At 34.1% G+C, this 12,215-nt stretch overlaps 1 long non-coding RNA gene across 1 annotated transcript in view; it reads left to right on the plus strand.

The window, feature by feature from the left end:
* Positions 7,467–12,215, plus strand: part of LOC107639806 — a 6,450-nt gene continuing 1,701 nt past the window's right edge. Inside the window, exons 1-2 of the long non-coding RNA XR_001620318.2 lie at positions 7,467–7,706; positions 7,816–7,917. This is a non-coding gene — a long non-coding RNA (uncharacterized LOC107639806). The remainder of the gene's footprint in view (positions 7,707–7,815; positions 7,918–12,215) is intronic.

Here is a 12,215-nt window from a genome sequence, read left to right on the forward strand (position 1 = left end):
ATATTATTGTCCACACTCCTAAAATTTTTTGAATTTGTCACTGACTATACATAAAAAATTGTTGTGATATATCAATAAGTTTTTATATTTTTTTAACAAAAATTTGTGTGCTGCATGAAGCATAAAATAGGAGAAATGATACATATGTGTGACGTATCCTCGAATTTTTTTTCACTAGGCTTGCACCAACTTAGTTAAACTTGATTATAAAATACTTATACATGTAGCATCACTCTATTATTAAAGTTTAAGCCTCTGTATTAATGTTTTAAATATATTAACAGTAACAACCTATATGATTATATTATTACGAAAAAGATAATATTTTAATTTATTATTAATTATACTTAATAGCACTATAATTGAATGCATATATTCAAATTAAGGGATAAATATGTTAGCTTATTTAAAAAAAAATTTAGACTGAATATCGAGAATAAAATAATATTTCAAATTTTTCATTGTTAAAAATTCTATTACAAGTTTATTTTATTTTGTTACTTTAAGATTTTGTTTTTGGTATTTTGGATATGATTTTGTTTTGCTACTCTTTATTATATCATTATTTTTTTTTTATTAAAAACATTGTATTTATTGAAGGAACATATATATTAATATATGATTTTGAAAAAGAAAATGCATTGACTCCGATTTAGGATTAAATATGTTAGTCTATTAAACAAAATTTTTAACTTGAACTTTTTATAATAAAGTAATATTTCAAATTTTTTCACCATATATATAATAAATCTCTACCAAAATAATTAATAAGAAATAGCAAGAACAACATTATTTATTTATTTATTTATTAATGTATTTTTATTTCACTATACATATTATTAGTTCCATACATATAATATATGGATTTTATTCCATTTGTACAGTAATATATATTAATATACCATGTATGGATTTCATTCCATACTTATACAGTATATATTTTACCATGTACTGCATATACAATATATATGATATAAAAGATCAAACACTAACAATTTGATTTCCATGGTAAGCAAGGGGTTTTCTGTTCTGACAAGCATGGTCCATCTTGCTTAATATCTCTATTGCAAGTCCCAGGGTCACATCCAAAATCTCTGTTTTGATCGAATATATCAAACCGATGACAAGCTCCCCGCCAACTGAAAGTGCAAAAAAATAATGTAGTGCCCTCAATAACAAAAGATCGAAAACTAAAGCTATAGCTTTGTTTTGGATGGAGAAGGTGTTCTCCAAGATCATCGTCTTTGGATTTGCAATGAACAGTGAGATCCAAATTGCCAGTTAAAGAATTTGTGATCACCACAGTTGTTTTTCCGTGGGTAGTTAATGGTAGTAGAATTAACAAAAATAAGAGAATATTTCTAGCAACAATCGACATTATTACTACTCACTTAGAAATTAAAATGTTTCACACAATGACATATATATTTTTCAACCACGAACAGTAGCTATATATACAGGGGTGAGAGTCAAATAAGATAAGAACGACTATGAAATGTTACATAAATTCAAATATACACAGGTTTAAACATGTTCAAACTTTTTCATATAGAATTGATATTTTCTATCAATGGCCACGAGTATTTGAAGTAAGAAACTAAGTTGTCTTACTATATAATTTTTGACCTTATTTCCCATAAAGAAAAACATTAGTGCATGGATTCTCAATAGCCGCCACTTAATGAAGTTATCCATTGTGTCTTTGGCTGAAGGTAGCATATCTTCTATTGTAATTAATGTATATGCATCTTTTTGAGTAGTAGCTAAAAATTAATGATATATTATTAAATATAATAACAAATAATTCTCTAATTATAAAAATAAAAAATATATCAAGACATTAATATATATTTATAAAAAATTGTGAACTATATGTCTTAGATGCATTACAAAACTTTATCTTGTTAGAATTAATATCTTCTAAATATGTCACCTCAAACATTACCCAATTCATGATACAATAATAATTTGATTATTTAATATAAAAAAAATTATGTATGATTGTAATAAATTAAAATATTGTCTTTCTTTTAATAATATAATATATTAATATATGTTTAGTATTATTTCAAACATTTTCTTACTCTCAAAATTCAAATGAAGAATTTTATTTAAGAGTTTATAATTACATTTATTATGGTCCAAATTCTTAGGTTTCAATTGATTAAAGAGTTTAATTGTTCAATATTAATAATTTAAAAGTGTCGTAAAAATTGTGAAAATAGTGAATACAAATGATTTTTAATTAATTCTGATCTTTTTGCATCCATTCATTACAATCATAAACCTAATTATCAAGTTTAATTGATATTAAATTAGAATATTATTTATTTTATTATCATATATTAATTGTACATTTAGTTATACCGATAACATAATTATTTCTTTATATATTTTAATTGTAACAATTCACTCTGATAGCTCAGCTATAAAGATGACTCTTATAATATTTAATACCAAAATACGAGCATCATGTTTAAAACTTAGACCGAATAATTCAAAAACATACATTCATACTTACAATATAAAGTACAATACTCACAGGAAATACACACACACACATATATATTTTACATATACATATTAATTTCACAAGTATCTCATATCAAAATCCTATCCCTCTTACAAAACTTGCAAAGTTAAAGGCGAGGGAAACATAATTACTAAAACAATACAAAAATATCGTCTAACAGAAAAGAAATAATCTCTTCCGAACTTCGTCGTCCGTAACCTGAAAAGAAAAGACCTGTAGGGGAGTGAAAACATCATCCTCGAAAGGGTTCTCACTATAGGGTTGCAGAATTACTATAATAGGATACGCGAGATAAGATCATTACAGTGATTAATAACCGCATTATGCATCTTTTCAAATGCAAAGGTTTACTATAAAAGAAAAATCTGAAATTTTTTCTGAAAGAGGAACTGTTCATTTCTTATTAAAAATTCAAAAACCTTTCAAAGGGTTTATCTATGCTGAACCAAATTAGTTTTTCATACTTTTCTAAACCAGAAACATCAACCAGACATGGCCTTCGGCCCATCTCATGATCAACCACGGCTCTAGGCCCAAACAACCCAAACAACAACCAATCACCATAGTCCAACAAAGTCTCAGTCGCAAACACAAATAGGAAAGTTCAAGCACAAACAAACAGTTACTGCAAGTAGAACAATTAGCAGTTAATCACAAGTAATCACAAAGGCAAACCAAGTACAATATGCACACCCAAACAATGTCACATAGATGCATATGATGAATGCATGTCCTAGTGGCTGATGATATCATCTGTCAGTTATAAAGCCAACCCGACAAGTCCTGGTAGCTAACCATTAGACTGTCCCTCTGTCGTGTATCTCCAACTCGAGTTACTCACAATCATAATCATAATTCACATCCAACACCTTCACTAGTGTATATTCACGGGGGGGCGAGCTCATCGAAACTTTCACAGTGTCCGGCCACACTTACGACATAGAGTCAGCAGAGTATCGAGTCTCAACCTGGAGCACGTGGTGGCTAGCCACTGCTTCTACCCAGAAAAACTCGTATCTCAGATAATTGGAAGTGCAACAATCACAATATCAATAACTCAGCATATATGCATTTATTCTCAGCCATAAATCAACATTCATCTTAGCCATTCGGCTTAAAACACGATTCATAGTTAGCCATCCGGCTCATAACATATTCCGCAATCAGTCATAATTCATTATCATACACAGCCATTCTGGCTCATAACAAAATAGCACTTCCACCATCCAACATCATCGAATTCATAAATTCATCATTCAAGCCATAAATCACTTTTTCTCAATTCACTTCACTTTGAAATAAAAAATCAATTCTTTTCAGCCTTGTCTTTAAAGTTCCCATTTCTCAAATCATCTCAGGCTCATAAGCCACTTTTACTCAAAGTAGGTTCCCCTTTTTAAAAACAAAGCCACCATCGGCATCCTCTTTCCAAAACTTCCAAAACCATGGCAAATTAAAGATCTCTTTTGAAATATTCAAAATCATCCTTCCAACAACGGGATTTTATAACAAAAGTTCCTCGGCAGAGTCTCAAGTCTTTAGGGAAGAATAACATAACTCATTTCCTCAAATTCGTTCAAAATCTTTAAAACCTTGGCTTCCTGATTTGAGTAATAAAAATAGAATCTAAGCTAAACCGAGTCGTGTAATTAATTACTCCTTTCAAAACTATTTCCTTTACTTAAACAAAACCAGCTTCAATTCCATGATTAAATCTGAAGCATTTCAAACTGCTCAAAAATTATTTTAGTCTTGCAAAAATTCATAATTCAAGGAGTACTTAAAACCTTTTCCCAAAACATTATACAATGAAATTTGTCAATAGACATTCAGGTTCTTTCAAAGTCACTGAAACTCCTCCAATTGAAACCCTTAAGTCAAGTTCAAAGACATGAACCCTTTTTGCATTTAAAACAGCCTTAAAACATAAGTTTCACCTAAATAACTTGCTCCCAAAAGAGATACAATACTTTTCTTAAGAAACAAGACTAAATCATAATTCTTTTTAATAATTCATTTCAAAAGCATAAGTCATCTCTTTCTTAAATAATCCAAATAAAATAGTAGAAGTCTTTAACTCATAATTTTCCAAATAATATTTCAATAGAGTCCTAGATTCAATCGGAATTTTGGTAGTGTAAGACCCAGTTTTTTTTAAAAAATATATATATTATTATGAGTTAGTTTCAATTTATTTATTAAAGACTTTATTTTTAAAAATTATTTTATTAAAAGTAATTAAATTAAATTTTGATAATTAAATTAAAAATTTTACTTAATCTCATAATCATTGAGTCATTTTCTATATTTAAATTATACAACTTAACAGTTATAAAATGATACAAATTTTATATGATTTAATTTAAATAATTGAGATTTCAGAATTTAATACTTTGATTTTATAAACAAAGAAAATAAATTATATCATCTCTAATTTTAAATTAAAATACTTATTATAAGTTAATTAGCAAATTTATAATTAACTAGTATTTTAAAATAATTTTGAGGGATTAAATTAAATTTTTAATTAATACTCTGTACCTCTAATTTTATTAAAATTATCTAAACTACTTTATCCTAACCCTAATTTATCACCGCCACCCCCTAACCCCTTACGCCTCAGCCTTCAGCAAAAACAAAAGAAAAGAAAAGGAGAAAGGGAAAAAAACGGAGAGGGGGAAGAAAGGAGAAAAGGGGGAAACAGAAATAGAGAAGAGGGAGAAGGGAGAACGAAAGAGAACCGAGGATGGAGAGGGAGGAGAAGAGGTCGCCGCTGTCCAGCTCGCACCACCATCGTCACACACTACTGCTGACTGCTGCCCACCGCCGCACCTTGCCGTCGTCGTTGCCATGGGACGAAGGAGAGAGGAAAAAATGCGATGTACATAGCAGCTCACTGCCGTGCTTCATCTCAGCCGCTGCCATGGACGCCGGTGAGTTGCACGATGTCATCGGAGTTTGATGAGGAAGATTCGTAGATTGGGTTTTCCAAAATCAAGGTTTGGAATTTGGTGAAGGTTGGTTCAGTGGTTGGATTCCTGGAGTTGCTGTTCTGCCACCGCCGTTGCTGTAGCCGTGCTTCTATTGCCGGAAAATGGCGCCGTTGTCGCCAGAGAACCACCGTTGAAGCCGCTACTGTTTTGGTGAGCCTTACCCTTATTTCTGATCTCGATGTGTACGCTTAAGTTGTTCCGTTACTAATGTGAGGGAGTGTTTATGTTGAATGAAGTTGTTATTGTGAGTTATTCAGCTGAGCCTTACCCTTGTCTTCTTGATTGGTCGTTTAGATGGTATGCAGCAGTTGTGTAAAGTCTTTGGTTGTTCAAGCTAGAACCTTTGCCAAATAAGTGAGAATAAACAACACTAGGAGGAGTTTGCAAGCTGTCCCTAGTATTTCTTATTCGCCTACTCACCAATTCAAGACATTCACAGTGATGATGGTGGATACGGGTTCCGTGTCAAGAAGTGCTGATTCACAGTGATGATGCCAGAGAAAGATGATGATGGCCGGTTTGCAAGTGGAGGGTGGAATAGTGAGAATGGAAGGCTTAGCTGTGGGTATTCAAGCTTCAGAGGGGAGAAAGTATTGATGGAGAATTTTTACGATATTAAAACATTAAAAATTGGTGGTCATTCAGTATGCTTACTTGGAGTATTTGATGGTCATGGTGGTTTTCGTGGTGCAGAGTATTTGAAAGAGCATCTCTTTGATAATCTCATGAAGCATCCAAAATCTTTAACTAATGCCAAATTGCTATAAGTGAAACGTATTAAGGTACTAATTCTCAATTTCTGTATTCTGAAAAAAGACATTTTCTGGGATGATGGCTCTACTGCTTGAACCGCTGTTTTGATTGATAACCATCTCTATGTTGCTAATGTTAGAGATTATAGGACTATAATATCGAAGGCTGCTCTCTGTGAGGATCATGGGCCAAATAGAAGGGATGAACGAAAGAGGAATTAATGCGTTTAAACTAAATTGAGGTAGGGGCGTTTTCATTAAACTCATTTTTATTCTTAAGAGTTGTTATAAATTGATATTTAAGCAAATAAACATTTTTAGTGATTATGGAGTCTTATGAATTGAACTGAATAGCCTTGAATGAATGATATTGTTTACTTGACTGTGGCTATTTCTGAATATTGAGTTGGTATTGAGATAGTGAGTTAAAGATTAATTTGAAAATCTGATTTGAATGTTTATCAAGTATAATTTGAGAATTGGAAGCTCGCACCACCATCGTCACACACTACTGCTGCCTCGTCGCCACCGCCGCACCTTGTCGTCGTAATTAGAGCCGCCACCCGCCGTCTGTTGAAAGCATTCGCGTCGCCGCCAAAACCCTTGCCGTCGTCGTTGCCATGGGACGAAGGAGAGAGGAAAAGATGCGATGTACATAGCAGCTCACTGCCGTGCTTCATCTCAGCCGCTGCCATGGACGTCGGTGAGTTGCACGATGTCATCGGAGTTTGATGAGGAAGATTCGTAGATTGGGTTTTCCAAAATCAAGGTTTGGAATTTGGTGAAGGTTGGTTCAGTGGTTGGATTCCTGGAGTTGCTGTTCTGCCACCGCCGTTGCTGTAGCCGTGCTTCTATTGCCGGAAAACGGCGCCGTTGTCGCCAGAGAACCACCGTTGAAGCCGCTATTGTTCTGCTGCCGCTGAAACCCTTGTCTTCTTGGTTGGTCGTTTAGATGGTATGCAGCAATTGGTTAAGGTCTTTGGGTTGTTCAAGCTGGAACCTTTGCCAAATTAGTGAGAATAAACAACACTAGGAGGAGTTTGCAAGTTGTCCCTAGTATTTCTTATTCGCCTACTCACCAATTCAAGACATTCACAGTGATGATGGTGGATACGGGTTTCGTGTCAAGAAGTGCTGATTCACAGTGATGATGCCAGAGAAAGATGATGATGGCCGGTTTGCAAGAGGAGGATGGAAGGCTTAGCTTTGGGTATTCAAGCTTCAAAGAGGAAGAAAGTATCGATGGAGGATTTTCACGATATTAAAACATTGAAAATTGGTGGTCATTCAGTATGCTTACTTGGAATATTTGATGGTCATGGTGGTTCTCGTGCTGCAGAGTATTTGAAAGAGCATCTCTTTGATAATCTCATGAAGCATCCAAAATTTTTACTGATGCCAAATTGGCTATAAGTGAAACGTACCAAGGTACTAATTCGCAATTTTTGTATTCTGAAAAAGACATTTTCTGGGATGATGGCTCTACTGCTTGAACCGCTGTTTTGATTGATAACCATCTCTATGTTGCTAATGTTAGAGATTATAGGACTATAATATCGAAGGCTGCTCTCTGTGAGGATCATGGGCCAAATAGAAGGGATGAACGAAAGAGGAATTAATGCGTTTAAACTAAATTGAGGTAGGGGCGTTTTCATTAAACTCATTTTTATTCTTAATGTGTACCAAGTTGAAAACTCGATACTCTGTTGACCCTACGACGTAAGTGTGACCGGGCACTATATAAATTCCTGGGAATGTTACCCCCATTGAGCTAAGGACAATTCAGACTCTTGGGGATGCACGTCGGGGGACAGTCTAAGGACAATTCAGACTTGTCGGGTTGGCTGGATAACATTGTTCGTGTCGTGTAGCTTAGCACACCGTTTTCTCTTTTATTGGTTATGTTGGAATTCCTTGTTTTAGATTTTTTCTTTTAGGATATGATTTGACTCTGTTCCTAACGATACTTATTCGTTCCTATATATATTTCTGCTTTATTATAATCCTGATTATTCACTTGAAATCATTTGGAACCTTTATCCTTGATGTTGTTCATATTTCTCTCTACGAATCATGAGTTTTTCTTTTGAGTTGGTTTTGAACTTGTTTCGCATGACAATGGTCCTTAATTCTTTGAAAAACGTTAGATGTTATTCCTTGATTAGTTTACACCGAAGATAGGTGCTTTAATCATGCCACATGATGCGCGTGTTGCTTATTCTTCGATTTATCATCTTTTTTCGCTCCTTGTTTCAATTCTTTTTGGAACCAGATTTGGTTATCCATCATTGTCATTATTTATGTATTTTTTTATAAATTATGTGCCCTTTTATTCGATCTTAAATCTGTTCTAGCGTAACACATAATTCTTAATACTTGAGTGATTCGAAACCGTGAGAGTTACGATTCGGAGCAAGCTAATTGTGTGATTTGGTTCTTCTACTTCGCCTTCTACAACTTATACGTATGTTGCCCAGGTTACAATTTTCGATCCTGTTTTCCTCTAAATGAATAAAGTACTCTCTTTGGTAAAAATTTCGAGTTTGTCTTGGTATGAGATAACAATTCTAGTAATATTCTTTCGAAGTTTTGTTTTGGAATCTTTGTTGAGAAGAGTTTTGATCTTTTTATTTTATCTGATCTTGTCTGTAACCATTCTTTGAATTCTGGATATGACTATCTCTGATCTTACATGTACTTTCCTACAAGAAATAAATAAATCCTTCATGTAGCTAAAAACATACTTGTTTTTAAAGGTACTATCTATACCCTTATTCACCATATAGGAACACTTTACATTAGATTTCTTTTTTTGAACATAATTTGATTCTCCTCCAATATTTACTCAAATTTTTATACATGTCTTTACTTGATTATGTACTCAAGATTCTTGATAAGAGATTTTTGCTTCTATTCAAGTTAATCTCTATTTGACAAACTTCATATAATTTATTTTAAATTGGATTGTTTTGACGCAATACCTTATTAAAACTTCTAATAACTATTTTGGGAAAGTGAATTCATTCCTTCATAGGGTTACAACTTGATTTTCCCTTTCGGTACGTCTTCTTGTTTTTGTACATCCTTGCTTACTTATAATTTCAAACGTTTCTCCAAGTTCTTGTGAAACACCATTTTGGTTGCTTATTATTTTCAAAATTTGCATTCCTTTGAGTAAACTTCAAACTTATTTTGGTGCAACATACCACTTTTTATAATCTCGTTCTAAGGTTTTTGTTTCGGATTCCATTGAAGAAGTTTCAATTCAGTTCTTTTTTTTGCTGGATTCTATCCGTAGCCTTACTTTAAATTTCAATAAAATCATTTTGAAACTTAGCATATGTTCACTGATATGAAGCTTTAAAACTTTCCTATGCAATCAAAACCTATTTGTTTGTAATGTACCAAGTATTCTTTTATTCACTAATTTACCTCGGACTTTCCCTTCTGAATAGAATTTAGTTCTACCTCTAAGATTGATGTAAATTTTTATACATATTCTTGTTTGATTATGATCTTTTAAGATTTTTCAATATTCTTAGCTCAATTAATTTTCATTATTTCAAGTTTTGCACAAATCGAATTTAACTTGAATTTGTTTTAACATAACTCAATATTTACGCTTCTGTTACCTCTCTTGAAGGATATCTATTTCATATCTTTTCTTTTTAGAATGAGAAAATCATACTTTCTTAGATTTTCCCATGCTTTTGAGTTTTGCAAATGATGTCGTTAGTTCAGTTATTCCTCGCTTGTGAACTTAGTGTTCCTCTGTTCTGGCTTAAACTTATTTCAATTTAAATCATCACTACTTTTCTTATTTCTTATGGAGTTCCTGGATTCAAATTTCCTATTTAGATGCAAAATGATTCTTTCCAGAACATTTTCTCGTTCCTGTAAATTGTTACTTAGTTGCAATTTTACGCATCCTCCTGAATTTATACGAATTTTATCCTCGTCACTTATTCATCTTTTCCTTAGATTTGTAACTCCTTAAATATACTGACGCATATCTCAATGTCACACGTGGTCCCTAGAAAACAAAAAATCGAAGCGTTAGTGTTTCAGGGAATGACTAGTAAATGAGGTGAACTTTGGCAAGTTTCAAAATGCCATAGGTTATGACGTTTAAATTTCGGGAAAAGAGTATTGTTGAGAAGATATTCAAGTTTTCGGTAGCTCAATTTGTATAAGATGACAACTCGCAACAAGTTAGCTAAGTGACCAGAGCAACGTGAGATAGATAAGCGTAAGGTGAAACTTATAACACGGTAGTTCTTTAGGACACGGTTCGTGAATGTGAAAGGTGAAGCTTGTAAGTATGTGATATCAAAGGGAGTTGTGATAGTGAGCTATGTTAAAACCCTTAAGGTTGACACCATGTAACCCCTTTTCTTTTGAGCCTATCTTGTAACTTCTGCTTTACACCATGCTTTTCCTTTATTTCTAAGTCTTATGGTTTATTTGCTATTTGAAAATTTATATATACCAAATTTTTTTTTCTTTTTTCCTAAAGTATTCAAAAGAAAGGTATTAAAACCATGTAATATTTCCTGTAATATGCTAAATTTTCTTACTTATTTAAAAAGCATTTAGACAGTAGAGTATTGATTCTTTGTATTACCTTGTGTATTCTTTTAATTTTCGAGGACGAAAATTTTTATAAGGTGGATAGGATGTAAGACCCAGGTTTTTTTAAAAAAATATATATATTATTAAACGGAGAGGGGGAAGAAAGGAGAAAAGGGGGAAGCAGAAATAGAGAAGAGGGAGAACGAAGGGGAAAAGAGAACCGAGGATGGAGAGGGAGGAGAAGAGGTCGCCGCTGTCCAGCTCGCACCACCATCGTCACACACTACTGCTGCCTCGTCGCCACCGCCGCACCTTGTCGTCGTAATTAGAGCCGCCACCCGCCGTCTGTTGAAAGCATTCGTGTCGCCGCCAAAACCCTTGCCGTCGTCGTTGCCATGGGACGAAGGAGAGAGGAAAAGATGCGATGTACATAGCAGCTCACTGCCGTGCTTCATCTCAGCCGCTGCCATGGACGCCGGTGAGTTGCACGATGTCATCGGAGTTTGATGAGGAAGATTCGTAGATTGGGTTTTCCAAAATCAAGGTTTGGAATTTGGTGAAGGTTGGTTCAGTGGTTGGATTCCTGGAGTTGCTGTTCTGCCACCGCCGTTGCTGTAGCCGTGCTTCTATTGCCGGAAAACGGCGCCGTTGTTGCCAGAGAACCACCGTTGAAGCCGCTATTGTTCTGCTGCCGCCGAAACCCTTGTCTTCTTGGTTGGTCGTTTAGATGGTATGCAGCAATTGTGTAAGGTCTTTGGGTTGTTCAAGCTGGAACCTTTGCCAAATTAGTGAGAATAAACAACACTAGGAGGAGTTTGCAAGTTGTCCCTAGTATTTCTTATTCGCCTACTCACCAATTCAAGACATTCACAGTGATGATGGTGGATACGGGTTTCGTGTCAAGAAGTGCTGATTCACAGTGATGATGCCAGAGAAAGATGATGATGGCCAGTTTGCAAGAGGAGGATGGAATAGTGAGGATGGAAGGCTTAGCTGTGGGTATTCAAGCTTCAAAGAGGAAGAAAGTATCGATGAGGATTTTCACGATATTAAAACATTGAAAATTGGTGGTCATTCAGTATGCTTACTTGGAATATTTGATGGTCATGGTGGTTCTCGTGCTGCAGAGTATTTGAAAGAGCATCTCTTTGATAATCTCATGAAGCATCCAAAATTTTTACTGATGCCAAATTGGCTATAAGTGAAACGTACCAAGGTAATAATTCGCAATTTTTGTATTCTGAAAAAGACATTTTCTGGGATGATGGCTCTACTGCTTGAACTGCTGTTTTGATTGATAACCATCTCTATGTTGCTAATGTTAGAGATTATAGGACTATAATATCGAAGGCTGCTCTCTGTGAG

This window comes from Arachis ipaensis, chromosome B04, assembly GCF_000816755.2.
Source record: "Arachis ipaensis cultivar K30076 chromosome B04, Araip1.1, whole genome shotgun sequence".
In the NCBI taxonomy this organism is placed as follows: Eukaryota; Viridiplantae; Streptophyta; class Magnoliopsida; order Fabales; family Fabaceae; genus Arachis; species Arachis ipaensis.